Genomic DNA, 14,990 nt, shown 5'->3' with positions numbered 1-14,990 from the left:
CTATGTATGGTGCAATGAACTTCTCTCCAGGCAGATGAGAACACTCGTGAGCAGTCTGTATATATAAAATATTTCCTGAGCTGTATCTGCCAGGAAGGACACTTTGCATGGGAAGCTGATTGCTGCTTCTGCTTTATTGTACTTGCAGAACAGGCTCATTGCCATGGCTGTGCTGTACCAGGGTTAGTGCATCACACTGTCTGCTATACTTCAGCAGTTCTATTATATTAGCATGATTATCATCTGAGTGTCCATTCTCTGGAACATTTAGTCTGCTAAATTTCTCATCAGTGATTTTAAGGATAATAACAAATTATTTTTTCCCATTAAAATATCCCATGTTCATGCTTTCATTGATGGAAAAGACTCTTTTAAATCAACCTTTAAAACCATATCTAACAATGCTTGTTGAAGAAATCCTAAGCCACTTTAGGATGATGATTATATGATTTAAAATCCAGATTAAAAAGAAAGATACAATCAAATATCATTAACATTTTAGGACAATGCTTATATGGCTATATTGATAGAATATGTTCTTGTCTGTCTTCTAAACTGTTCTTCAGATCATTCTGACTCTTCTCTGGACCTTTAATATTCTCCTTCCCAGAGAGACTGTTGGAGGTGAGCTGGTGCACTATATGCTACAAAATGCTTTATATCTCCAGCCTCACATTGTCCCATGTCCATTTGATGAATACAGAGGCTTTTAAGAGTTGTCAGGAGACATAAGAGCTGTGGGCAAAGTGTTTTCTGTGCACAGATCATATGGATGCAGCTTCTATTACAATAGGAGTGTGGCAGTATTCACTTTCAAGTTGTTTCTCAGCCAAGTCTGCAAAGTCAGGATGAAATGATGACATACTCAGTGGTCACAGGAAAGCTGTTCAGTTGTTCTTAGAATATGTATTGGGTATAAAGTAGAGGTTTGTTTGGCCTTTTTACACCTATGAATCTTGCTTCTACACAACCCCCCCACCTTTGTGAGTGACTTGGAATTCATGTTATTTCATTTCTCTGTGGCATTCAGCACCAGACAAAAAGGTTCCTCTCTCCATCCCTGGTCCATTTTAATAATTTCTAACAAGTGCACCTTTGGCCACTACGCAGTAACAGATGCTGTGAGTTGTGAAACTGGACTGCACAGCACTGAGGTTCTAAAATACAATCCCAATGAGTACTGAAACAGCCAAATCCCCTCAAAACAAAACAATAAAACCAAACAGACTAAACCCCCAATATTATGGCCTTCGAGACAATCCTAAGGCTGTTGTAAATCAGCACTATCTGCTCTGACTCCCATGTAATTCTGACAATACCAGCCGTCTGAGACTGGTCCTCCTCATGCAGTAATGTGGAGAGTGTTATGCTTTAACACAATTCTAAAAAAGGACAATTCTCCTTTTGACTGCCCTTCATTTTTAAGAGGACAGTGAGGAAGGAATGGACTGTTTCTTTTAAATAAAGTATTTTTCTTCAATCCCCCCTTCTTGAAAAGAAAATAGGAATTGTAAAGGCAGTTTTAATTTCCACTCTTCTTTTTTCTTGAAAGATAATTATCTTTTTCAATGAAAATAGAAATAAGCAGTTGAAGATGGAACTTCCTCCAGCAAAAATATAATTCAAAAGTTTCTTCAAGGAGAAGTGATTCCGTAAATGACATTTATCCATTTGAAGACATAGGATCTTTTAGCATAATTAGAATGGGCTCATTTTACAGCTGAGTTCTTTGTGTCTCTGCCCTCCCACCTTTGGGTGTTGTATTTCACCCCGCTGTCCAACGGCTGCCTAGGAAACACTGAGGCCCAGTTTGACACATTGCATGTCTCAGTCTTTCCCTTTTGAACCATTTGTAGATCTGGATCATTGGAAACAACATGCTTTAGATAAGCAAAATTTATTTATTAATCAAAAGGGGAAATCCTTGCTTAAGCAGTTAACATTCTTCCTACTTCAGATCCCCTCCAGATCTGAATTACTGAATAATTTCTTGCTTCAGATTCTAAATACTGAAGTCTATAGTTTCTTGTAGGGTTGTATGCTTGTATATTTTCTTCCAGAAATTACTGTTGGTGTGTTTTAGATTGCAGAATACCATAAAATTGCAAATTCTTTTTACATAACTGCAGTAATTGTCAGAAACTGCAGACATTGCAACAGAATGCTGGAGGGAAAAGAAATCTCTTCTTGCAGGGAACAGTTAATTTGAATCTGAAATGGAAGGGTCTACATATTTTGCATTAAAGAATTTATTATAGTGATTATGGATTTCTTACTTATAGAACTAACAAAACAAAAATGCCTCACAGTGTATTTATTCCTGTGTTTGCCTGTTAATTTCACTGTATTTAATACCTTTTCAAATGACAATGTGTTTGTAATGCAAGGGATGGGAAAGAGTGAACTGGTACAAATTGAAACACACAATTTTAAATAGAGCAAGAAAGACTCATTTCAACTGAAAGTCTGATTAATTAATTCAAACCTTTTCTAGGTTAGAGATTCTACCCAATTCTTTTAAATAATTTGCACATCTAAAGAGCTTTCCAAAAGAGAGTGACTGTCATCCAAAACAGTTCAGCTGATTTTTCATTACATCTCTATTGTGAAACTGAACAGAAATAGCTGCTAGGTGATTTTAATCTGTTCTAATGAAGTTTACACTTTTCAAATAGTATACAGCTATATGAGCAGGAATTCAAAGAATGTACTTGTCCCATAGAAAAATTAACGTTTTGTTTTCCATTTTAACACCAGAAATCAAGGCTAATCAGTGTCAAGAAGTTTTTCTACACTGAAAGCGTTCAGCTGTAGGGTCTCACCAAGGCCACACACAACTCATGGAGTACAAGCCAAGTACAAGTACAAGGGATGTATCCCTGATATCCTAAGGTGCTACAGCTAAGGATACCAGAGCTTAAGTTCCTTTCTTCCAATATGAGTATAGACAAATACTCCAGATCTTGTTTCCTCATCTGGAAAATGAAAAGCCATCTTCTGTTCCCTCAGATGGAGTCAGTGTATGAGCCAGAAAGCCTACTCCCAATTTCAGGAATATGAAGCACTAAATAACTACAAACTGTTCTGAAAAAAGATGAGTTTTTCTGTGTCATAAGTAGCCTGCAAGCTATTCAGCTCTACTTCATTAATAAAAATAATGATTTACTCTGTTAGAATCTGAAATGTTTTCAAATCTGCCCTCTGCCCTAAGAAACTTCAAGCTTAGGTTTGGCACAAACAAAAGGCTGTTGCTACAATGTGAGGAGAGGTGCAGGAGCCCCAGCTGGTGAGCATTTCATTTATTAGCATTCACCAGTGAAAGACCCTTTTTGTCTGCAGTACATTAGAGCAAGTAGGAAAAACTAATAGCTTAGACTTGAGGAAGGCAGACAGTCTGTAGAAAAGCACTGTGCAGATCTCCAGACCGCCCCACGAAGGCTCCTCAGATCCTGCCCTCAACACTCCTATTATTCCCTGGCAATTGCTGCCAGTTGGCTTGGTAACCATGGACATATTTGAACAGCTGAATTCTTCCCCCAGTTACACTTGGCACCACCACGGGCTACAGGGGAGCTACAGGGTGTAACTGAGGGCAGAACTTGGCTCCCAGCACCCACTACAAACCAGGTCAAGGCTACCAGTTGCATTTTTTGCCCATAATACTTTAATCCATAGCATTAGTGAAAGGAACCTAAAGCCTACAGTGTATCACCTTGCCTGAAAAGCCCTCGGTGTGGGCATAAGAAAATGTTGTGCACGTAGCTGTGTCCAAGTGCCAGCCCATTCCTGTGACAGGAGCCCATTTCTCATACTCACACTGTGGGCTCGGTGTCACTCACGCTGCAGCGATCACACCGAGCTCAGCCAGCGGCCGGAGCTGCTCTTGAAACACTGCTTTGTTTTAATCACATGTTTTTATTTCGTGAAACAGACCTAAGTATCCTGAAACTAAAGGAGTGTTTTTTCATGCTGCTATAATTTGTGAAATAATGAGACATTTTGGTCTGCTAACTCCTCTTAAGTCTCACCACAATGTTATGCTTTGACTTCATTTGTGGTTGCAAAATATTTACTTTTCTCTTTAGCAGATTATATGAAGCTGTGTATTTTGTCTTGGGAGATATATACATATATTTATATATATTTAATCTCAGTAGAAGCTGTTAGTAAAGCTACTTTTGTGCTCTGATCTGGTTTTGCATCCTCTTTAAAAATATTTACCAGGATAATGTGGATTTATTTGCTGATGAGATCTTTTCTCAAAAAAACCCAAAAGGTTGACATACTAATAATTTGGGTTTTTTTGACCGTGCAGGTCATATGTACACAAAGAATTTCTCACTTGTATGGGGAACAAATTCCCCAAACAAATTTTTAGTAATATTAAACCTTCTCTCATTGGAGATTATAAATGGAAGGTGGTATTTTTAAAATTGCCAGAGGGATTTAGGATCTTAAGCCTTCTGAAAAGTCAGAGTGAGTTTTTACTAGGTCAAACTCCAGAATAAAGGAGCCAGTACTGTCTACTTAGGACTTAAACAGCAGAACACTGGGTTTACTTCCTTTCCTTTTCCATCAACATCCAGTCATCAAAAACCTGATCATCACTCACGTACCAACTGAGCTGCTATCCAAACAGAATTCAGTGAAGATATGATGCAAATCTGAACAGGTACAGCATTCAAGACACTTCTGATTCCTCCTTTGAGCCACCTGTGGTTACACTGCTGCTTATGCAATAAATCTGTGAAGTAATTAACAATTTAATTAAATGTTTGTAAGAGGTTATGATATCCTTTGGGAAAAACAACTGTGCATCTAGTCATAATTCTCAGCCCTGACACCTCCAGTGACAATTCAAATCTGACTTCCCCAAGTGTCTGGGAATGCCCCTTTTACCTGGGTTTTCCATGGTAATTAGAGAGCATCTCAGCCAGTTCCTGTCTCTCTTATTCCTGTTGACTACCAATGGAAAAGTACTTAAAATATTTAATAACTTCAAACAGTTTAATTAGCTGCTCCCAAGTGTGGCAAAGTCCCTAAAAAATCTTTTGGAGATAAACCACCTTTCCTTTTAACTTGTGCAATTTTTCCAATTGTGGAAGCAGAGAAAGGACCCAGAAATAAACATGAATTACACTTGAAAGTCTCTCTGTATTGGAGAAGCAGGATAAATAAGGGGTTTGTTGTATTTTCAGTTCGTAGACCTGTGCTGTCTTTGAACCCAATTCCAGCTATCAACAATCTGGAACTGGGAACTTTAATATTAAATATCTGTATTAAGGGAGAGACTCCTAAAAAACATAATAAATTCAAACTGGGCCTAAACTCCCCTTTTTTTGGTGTTTTGGTTTGGGTTTTTTCCCCCAGAACTTAGAGATAACATAAATGCCTGACCTTTATTTTCATTCCTATGTGGTTTTAAGGCAATTTGGGGAAGGGAGGGAGAGGAGGGAGGAGTGAAAGGGAATTTTTAGTTTTTCCACGAGGCACATCTTGAATAAAGATGAATTAATTTAGGAAACAACAGATGCATATGTCTTCCAAATGTCTCCGAGCTTTTTGAGCTTGTGAGGGAAAATGTGTTTTATTGTTGTCTTTGATACCTACTACTTTCTCCTAGTAGACCCCCAGGATATCTGAGACTTGTTTTACATAGGAGGTACAAAAGCTGGATTCAATGGTACAGTCTGACACTGATCTTGCACCTCCAGATAACAAAAGTCAGTTTTGCTAAGAAACCTCAATCTGGTGATTCTAAAGCAAAAATTAAAATCTACACTAAAGAACTTGAATGCAAGCACTGAGGTGATCCTATAATAATCACATTTTTATCAAAGGCTTTGAGGTATAGCCAGGGATGAAAACCTACATAGTAATACATATCTAGTGAAAACATGCCCAGAAAGTTCTGGGCTGAATGAAGAAAAACACTTCATATTCATTCTGCTTTTCAAAGAGTTTAGCCAAGGCTTCATTTTTTCCAGTGATAATTTTCTTGGATGCAAAGAATTTCAGATACCTCCAAAACTTTTCCTATGCTGTGCTTTGTGTACTCCAGAGGGCAGCATGGTAATACTGCTGAAATTGTCTGTCAAGTCATACAGGATTCCTTTGATTTTTCATATTAAAAATAAACCTTAAATTATTTGCTAAGATTTTTACACAGAGAAGCCATCAAGTATATGAAAGCAACACAACATCAGAAAAAATGCAGTTTTAACTTCTTAGGTAACTATATAAAGGGATTTAAAGGGAGATGAAATTTAAATTTAAAATATTAAAATAATATTAAATAAAAATAGCTTTCATTGTGTTTAAAAAATATTTATTTTTTGATGAGTTTCCTGCTCAGCCTCAATTTTGGATGAGAAAAATGTTGACAAACTGACTACAAATATAATAAATTCTGTATTAAACGCTTTCTTCAAAGTCAAAGATATATATGAAACCTCTGCTTGATATTAAATTCCACAATCTTTAATATCTAAGTGAGGTAATTAAAAGAAAATCAAACTTCTTAAGAAGTTTTACTTCAGAAAATGCTCATGATGCTTTTGGTGCTTCTAGACACAGCAGCCTAAGAAATCAGTTGTTTTGGTGATTTATATTTAAGACAGATCTTAAAGGAAATCACAGTTCTTTACAGGAGGGGGAAAAAAAACCTGCAAAGGGTCAATTGCAATATTTGACAAGGTCATACTATTGGAGTAAAACGTGTATCCCTTATCTTGGTCCTTATCATGGTATGTTAATCAGGCAGGTAATTAAAAGTGTACCAAGAATCCCACAATGTATTACATCTGCTAAAATCTCATCTCTGAAAGGCATAAGTCTGCATGAGAATGTCCAGATTCATTTTAGGAGAAAAAAGAAGAGTATCTGTCATAGCAAAGAAAAAGACTGGAAAACATGACACAAATGTTTCCTTAAGGCTCAGTAAACAGAAAGCAAAGTAAAAAATACCTTTTAAAAAAAGTTATTTCATTTAATAATCATTTTTTCAAAACTTAAGGGCCAGCCTGATGATGTTTTAGTACTTCAGTTTGACAGAATGATCAGTGGAACTATTCACAGAGTATAAAGATAAAAATGTGCGAAAGATCTTTGTCAGAGCTGGGCCTACAGCCAGCCTCTCACTCCCCAGGAGCATGTCATATGGCACTACTTCTAAATTTGGCTCAAATTTGTTTTGGTGAGTGCAAAATTTATCTAGATCCAAAGCTAGTTTTGCATCTACCATTTAAAGCTTTTCCATCACATGTAGAACCTCCAAATAAATAAAATTTACAAAGAAGCTTTTATCTGGATGTAGATGTGTTTATAAGTAAGAGTGAAAGCAAAACAACACTGGGCAGGGATCCAGAGGCTGATACCTGAGCTATAAACTACCACTGATCACAGTATTTAGTAAATTAACTAAAAATACCTACCTCAGTTTCACTGCCTCAAGTCAGATAGCATGCTCCCCTTCTTGACTTCACTACAATTTGTCCCCGTAAAATCCAGGGGAATCAAGATAAATGCAATGGCAGAAATGGAAAGGGATAATTTCCTTCCTTTCCAACATTTTCCATGTAATGTTGGTAGCTCAATCTGCAAAGTAACAGTTAGCAAAAGAAATCTTTGACAATGACTGCATGTCTCACATTGCAGCCCCATCCTCCCCCTTTACAACTGTTTATGCTAAATCACTTTTTATTTGCCTCCTGGAAAAAGCCAGTGCCCAAGAGCTGGATACACTGTACATGCAGTGCCTCCCTTAACCTCTTCCAAACTCTGGAAAACTCAGAAAAAAGGAGGGAGTTTGCTCATCTCTCAATAAAAGCACAAAATGTAAAGACCAGAAGAAAGTAACTGCTAAGCAGAAAAGGATTCTTTCCCTTAACCTGCTAAAACACAGAGTATCACATAAATAATCCCCATCCTCACTCCCTTCCTGAGGGATTCTTCCTTCTGTGAATGCATTTTGCTCTGAACAGAGGGGGAATGTCACCTGAGGGAAAACTATTGTCACCTGAGGGAGAAAAAATGCTGTCACCTGAGGGAAAACTATTGTCACTTGACAATAAACTCCTGTTACTGAGGGAAAACTGCTGTCACTGAGGGAAGATTGCTGTCACACAAGGGAAAACTATTGTCACCTGAGGTATGTGGTGGAGTGCAGGGAGAGAAATGCTTCTGGCAGGCCACATTCCCAGCATCTGAAATATTTGTCTCTAAATGACGAGGTAAAGCAGAGGCAGGAAGGATGTAGAAAGGCGATGTACTGTCAAAAATAAAATGTCATTCTGAAGGTGAGAACGAACACTTAGAAACCAGGGGTGGAGCTGTAAGCCCGTGGAATGCAGCGTGCTCTCCTGGACTTGAGTTAGCAAGGCCTCAGCAGCCTGAGGGATTTGTTTGGGACAGCAGTGAATCTTTTGAGGGGTTAATGGTCATAGAGCCAGATTTCAGACATCTTTCTTCTTTACCACACTCCTTCCCCACAAGTCCAGAGTCCCCAGGGCTGGAGGGCAGCTGTGGGATGGGATCCAGGGCCGGGCAGGGCTTGGGGCCGTGGATGTTGGTGGAAGCTCTGTGGGCTCCTGGGTGAGCTGGGACTGCTGAGGCTGCACAGACACTCATCCAGCCTCCACAAAAATCTCTGCTTAAATTTTAAGATGCAGTTTTGAACTTCAGCCATGTGATGGCCACATTCAAAAATTCCTAATAATGCTAGTTGTGTAGCGGCCGAGATAATGAGACCAAAATGTATGTGGTCAGAAAACCCTCTAGGCAGCCCCACACAGGAGGAGGTTTGTGTATGGAGCTATTTCGATTGTCAAAATATTTATTTCAATACCTCTCCGAAACAACTGCATAATGTAACATAGAGAAGGGGAAAAGGTTTTATAATTGAGCCAACATTTCAAGTTTAATTCTCTAGTCCTGTGGCCTGGGGTGTGGTGGCTCTTTGGCACCCAGAGCCTCAGCTCTCATGGCAGCTGGGCCATGACCACTCAGAGGCTTGGAATAAATGTAGCTTTGACTATATATACTTGTACACAATATAATAATATAAAAATAGAAATATTATAAGAAGAGAAGTATTATTTCACACAGTTTGTGAAAGAACTAGCCATGGTGTGGGACAGTAGTTAACCAATCCACCTCCTAATTTCAATATTGAAAGAAAAAGCCACTAGAATATATTTTTAAATTTGTTAAGTTTTTAGACTTATAAAGAAATGTGGAAGTCTAATGGTAGTTTCAAATAGAAAAAGGCAAGACACTCCATTTGGAAAGTGGGTGGAAAATTGGCGTTCTGAAATTTTTAATATTTAATTTCTTATTAAATAAAGCATTAGATAAATCCAAACTATTTTTTTGGCTCTTGCAAATTTATGTTTTGAGCCTTTGATTGAACCCTAAACCATTCTGACCAAATGGCTCATGGTCTGAGGCTTTTACCTGAGAAACGCAGACCTGCAGTGCTTTTGACCTTTATTTATTTTGAAAGCATTAACCTTCAAATGATTCAAGAATATAATCTTAATGGATGCAATTTCCTCTTGAAATTTTCTTCTGACGTGGCACATTCAAATGTTGGGGGACTGACTGTCATTATTTGTACTAAAGTTCTTTTGCTTTTACCATAACTTCAGGATTACAAGGGCTCATTAGCAGGACAATGGCAGTGTTTCTTCAAACAGCATGGCTCCTTTTAATTGTCTTGAGACAATCTGACCTTTTTTTAAAAGGAAATCAAATACGTTTATTGTTGCCAAAAGATCCTGGGAAATAAAAGGAAAAGAGGCTGCAATAGTACTGAATTGAAAAAGTCAAACCAAAACCAACATATACATTACTGCTAAAATTCGATAAGATCTGGGTAATTAAAATATCATTCCTCTTTGGATTCCTTTAGAATTTCTTGGTGGTATTTTTAGACGTTGGAATATTTCTTTTAAACTTAATACAAAAAGTCTGTTTAATATTTTTTTCAGCAGAAAATTGTTTATCAAAGATTTTGAGACTGTCTCCTGAAAATTCAGAGATATCTAAAAAATTAAAAACTTGAAGGAAAACAACAAGTTAATTTGTAGCACTTCAGAAGTTTGGGCTTGGAATTTGGTTTTATGAAAAGCTAGTTAATTTGCCTGACTTCTGTTCAACTCCATGTATATGTGAAATGATGGGCAAGAAGAGCTATTTATTGTTCATTCCTAAGTTTTAATCTCTCTGAATCTTTGATCAATAAAATCAAAAATTACCTCTCTTCACTTTGGCCACCATGAGTTCTACTAGTTGCTCATACTTAATAATGAAGAAAAAGAAAACATGCTGCAATTATTACTAACCTTTGCTTTCTTCTTTCACTCCTTTTTTCCCTTTCCTCACTCTCCAGTGTGACTGTTGCATTGAATACAGCTGAGACAGAGCTGGTTCCAAACTCTGGTACTTATTTTTGGTTCATTAATTTTTGGCAAAGAATGAACACTTAATAGGTCTGACATTCCCAGCTAGGTGGTGATTGATCAAAAGTCAGCACAGTCAATGTTGTTATTTTTTCCAAATTTGTAAGTATGTTATTCCCTGGGAGCCCACAAAAACAAAGCAATTAGTCTGGCTTGACAGGAATGATGGTGGCTAAACCAGCATCAGAAGAGAAGGCATTCCATGGGATTACCTTTTCCCTTTCTTGAGTCTGCTGCAGCCTAATTTATAAAATGACAAGGTAATGCATGTTGCATTTAAAGTGCATTATCTGCATTATGCCAACTGCACTCTTCAGGAATGTGACATTGTTAAATAAGATTTCCACACACCTACAGAAATGAGCAGACACTATATTTATTAGCCAAGTAAAAATACAACCTTATATCAATAACATCCAGTCTCTCTACCCATTTCTTCCTGTTTGTGTTGTGTGTCTGTTTCAGCCTTGTTCTGAGCCAGTGCTGTCAGGTGTACTCTCCAGTCTGCTCAGTTGGAGCTGGGAATAGCAGCCAGAAACAGCCAGCCCTGCTCAGATGCCCCAGCAGTCAGTAAGTGCCTGCAGAAGGTGCACACAGCTATTGGCTGCTGGGCTTGAGCTTCTCCACTGGAGATGAAGTTGTAACTGGCATGGAGCAGTGGGAGGCTGGCAGCTCTCTGGAGAGGCTGATTAGTGAGCATCTGGGTGGTAAATTCAAATATTCAGGTGCTAATCCAGCCTTAAGCCACTGAGCTACTGAGTACTTTTATGTAGCCAGTACCTTTCCTGTGACTTGATTTCCCCATTCTGAAGTAGAATCATGCTGCTCATGAATTGGAAAGATTAGACATTCTGAACAGAAAACATTATTGCTCTCATTGACAGGGAAAATATCCCAGCTGGATTGATTTGGGATTTCATAATGTTGGTAATAAACTCCTGAAAAAGATGATGCTGCAGGTGTTCAGTGAGTGACATTCACCCACAGCACAAACTAGGTTTATGTGGGACTAGTGAAATTGATATTACAAATTTTCTTCATATACATTTCAGTAATTCCACTTTGATTATCTGGAAGATTCTCTGTGGGTATTGATCAGGTCCAGAATATTGGACACTTAACAAAACTCTGGCAGAATTTATATTCCTTCATTTGGACATGTACAACAACTCAGAAAATTGAGAATGTCCATTTTGGTCTTATCTCAGTAGGTTTAGTGTCTCCCTAATTCTGATAACTGCATTTGGAGAATAAGAGGCTTCGAATGAGCCCTGAGAAACTGTGCCTCCAGGGTTAATGAAAGCAGTAAATGAGACAGGTCTGGTACCCAGCAAAGAGTTCTGGATTGCCTGCTGCAGCTGGTAGACTTCCAGGAGGAGCCAGAAAAGGGAAAACTTAACTTTGTTTAGGAATACAGTTGGATGTCAAAGGCATGGGAGCCTGGAATTTCTGTCTGAGTTTTCCTGCATAGTGACAAGGACATTGCTTTCTTTTTGCCTTTCCCCTGAAACAGACACATCATGTTCCATTGCTTCCTTCAGCTATACATGCTGCATCTCCAGCATGCCAAGATCTGCTCTATTAAGAATTGTAAATAGCTCAACTGTGGGAGGCTTTTCTTTATCTAAGTTGTGAAATGGTTTGTCTTCTTCCATCAGTTCTTTGCATGAAGTGTAAGAAACATGCAAAGCAAATGTTTCTTGATGAAACATTTACAGCAAAATAGGTTCTCTTTGGATTGCACTAGAAGATCTTTCATTCAAACAAGAGATACAATGAATTTTTCACCAGGTTCCTTACTGGTCCCTTCTTCTTTAGCTTGTTACATATCCAGGGGATGAAAACAGCCTCTCACTGGCAAGACTTGTCCATAGAGGGTCACACTTAAACCCTTGTGACCATAATTATTTTGTCTCCTTGCTCTCCAGAACTGCTATGTGAATGAGGTCATGGTATTAAGTGATTCTAGCTGCTTAATATCCTCAAAGGACTTCTGGCACTTGAGCACTGTGTATGGGGACTATTAGATAGGAATATTTTCGTGAGAATTTACTGACATTTTTGAATTTATATCTTTATGCTTTTTCTGTCTTTAAGTTATTATTTCTTCCCAAAATGGTCCAAATGTCAAGATTATGATACTGCATGTTCTACAACAACAGTGGGGGGCAGAAATCCCAGCTCATTGATTTAAATTCAAAAAAGTAATACCCTGTTCTAAAACCTGTGTTATCTCAGTCAGATTCCAATGCAGAAAAATTAATCAGGGCACTTAAATTTTTCTTCTGCCACTGTATTTAACATTTCTTTCTTTTTTCTCTAAAGTGTCAGGAAGTGGTGCTGAGTTTGCAGCAGTATATACCATCCCAGAGGAGGCTGTAAAGTAAGTGTTAGAAATGTTTAGTCCTGTCTATAAAAATGAGTTTTACTGAACTCTAAAAAAGTAGTAACAGAGCTGCCTCTTCTAGCAGTTTTTGTAGTTATTAATAGATGTTAGTGCATTAATTATGTTCCAATGGAGATTTAAATTCTAATCCGAACTCTCCATCCAAATTGAATGCTTTCTTAACCTTAGCACTATCTGATAAAATTTCTGTGAACTCCTGTATGTAGAATGAAATTTACCACTGTATAATAAGTAGGCTTGTGAGAATTATTATTGATTCATATAACTGAATTTTGAGGAGGACACCTCTTTTTGATGGAAAGCTTGCCTTGAAGATTCGTGTTACAATTCATCTGTTCACTTGTTTCACCACAGAAGTTATTGTAATTAAGTTATCTCATAGACTAGAATAAATTTAAGTGAAGTTATTTAGATTTAGAAATAAATTTAAGAGTGTTAAAAAGATGGCACTTCATCAGAATATCAGAATTATTTCTTGTTATTCCTTCAAAACAGAAATTTTATTATTTAAATAGTTACACTGCTTCTAATCCTCATGCAACATAATTGTCAATATGATGGTGCTAAACAGAGTAATTTAATTTATTGAAGGGAACATAGTATCTGTCAGGAGTATTTCAGCCTTTGCTGCTCTCCTGGTAAAGACAAGTAGTGAATTTTTCCTTTTATTAAGACATAATTTATTTTAAAGGAACATCTACTTTTTGAATATCTAGATATTCATGAAAATGATTGCTTTAAAATCCTTTTCCAGCACTGTTATGCCCTCCCAAGCTTATTGTCAGCATTTTAGTTTTTCTGCAGGTTCAAAATGCCACTGGAGGACAGATGACACACTTCAGTGTACCTTTACCATCTAATGTGTTGCTTTCTGGTCTCAGGTTGCTTTTCCTTGAGCAGTTGGACACTATCAGTTGTCGGTTTCCCCTCTATTGTTTCTTTGCTGCAGAAGCTCAGTGAGCAGGAGATGACAGAGTGACCGTGCTGCCTCTGCTCGGGGAGCAGGAGAGCTCTGATAGGGATATAAATTATTGGAAGAGTGCTCATCTCGGGAATTGCACACAGACAGAGCAGCTCTGAGGAAATGCAAACTGTCAAAGATGGTTTGCTTCAGCTGAGGCTTGAATAACAGCAGAAGTGAAAAGGGGCAAAGCACACTGGAGTCACTGTATGTAAGTATTCTCAAATAATTTCTTAGACAGTTCACTTACCCAATGAGCAGATTATTACATGCATTTCTAGACACTACTTTTCATCTTTGAAAAATGAAAATTGCACTTTGTTTAATGTGATGCATGAGCAGATTAATTCTTTGCTGTTCTCTAAATATGTAGAATATTTTATATGAAGAATGGAATTTGAAATATTTGTTGGGGGAAAACACTTTTGTTATGCCTTCCAAGTAAATGCTACTGTTTTAAACTGAGTATATACTGATACTGTGATGTGTGGTCAATACCTTCTAATGGGATGTACTTATAAACAAGTAATCATCATATTTAAGACTGGGTGTCCATAATTTCTATTTATGGAACTGTTTATATTTCTACTGTTTTCTTCAAGAAAAGTTTATGAGAGTGTGTTAATAGAAATAACTTACCTGCATTTACACATGAGTAAACCCAGTACTAAAACCTGGAATGAGTATGCATAGAGTTTATGACAGCACAAGACAAACTGAGCTTTATATTTAAGGAAAAGTTCTTAATTCCTTTCATTCTCTGCAAAATGGTTGGGGAGTGGGTGTGTGATTATATGTGTGTGTGTGTGTGATAACTAAAGAATAAGTAATTTAGGGAGTTATCAAAAACTTTAGGGACCAGTTTTGAATAGAACCAATCAACTCAAAGCAATAGAAGATTAAGGAAGCTAATTAAGATTAGATTGTATTGTACTGCACACTCAGACTGCTATGACACATGGAATAAAAGAGGCACCTTTGGATTTTCTGAAACCTTGTTATTAACCTGCAATTATTTCTCAGTATGTTTTCCAAGTACAGTTTATTAGCAGCAGATTTAAATCTCATGTGCCTTCTATAGCAACAGCTCTTCAGGTTTTTAGAACATTTATGTGGCACTGCAACAGGCTGGATTTTTTTTCACATTTCATAAACTGATGGA

Source organism: Parus major, chromosome 18, assembly GCF_001522545.3.
Source record: "Parus major isolate Abel chromosome 18, Parus_major1.1, whole genome shotgun sequence".
Classification (NCBI taxonomy): Eukaryota; Metazoa; Chordata; class Aves; order Passeriformes; family Paridae; genus Parus; species Parus major.
The sequence above is the reverse complement of the archived record's forward strand: the minus strand, read 5'-3'. Positions refer to the sequence as shown.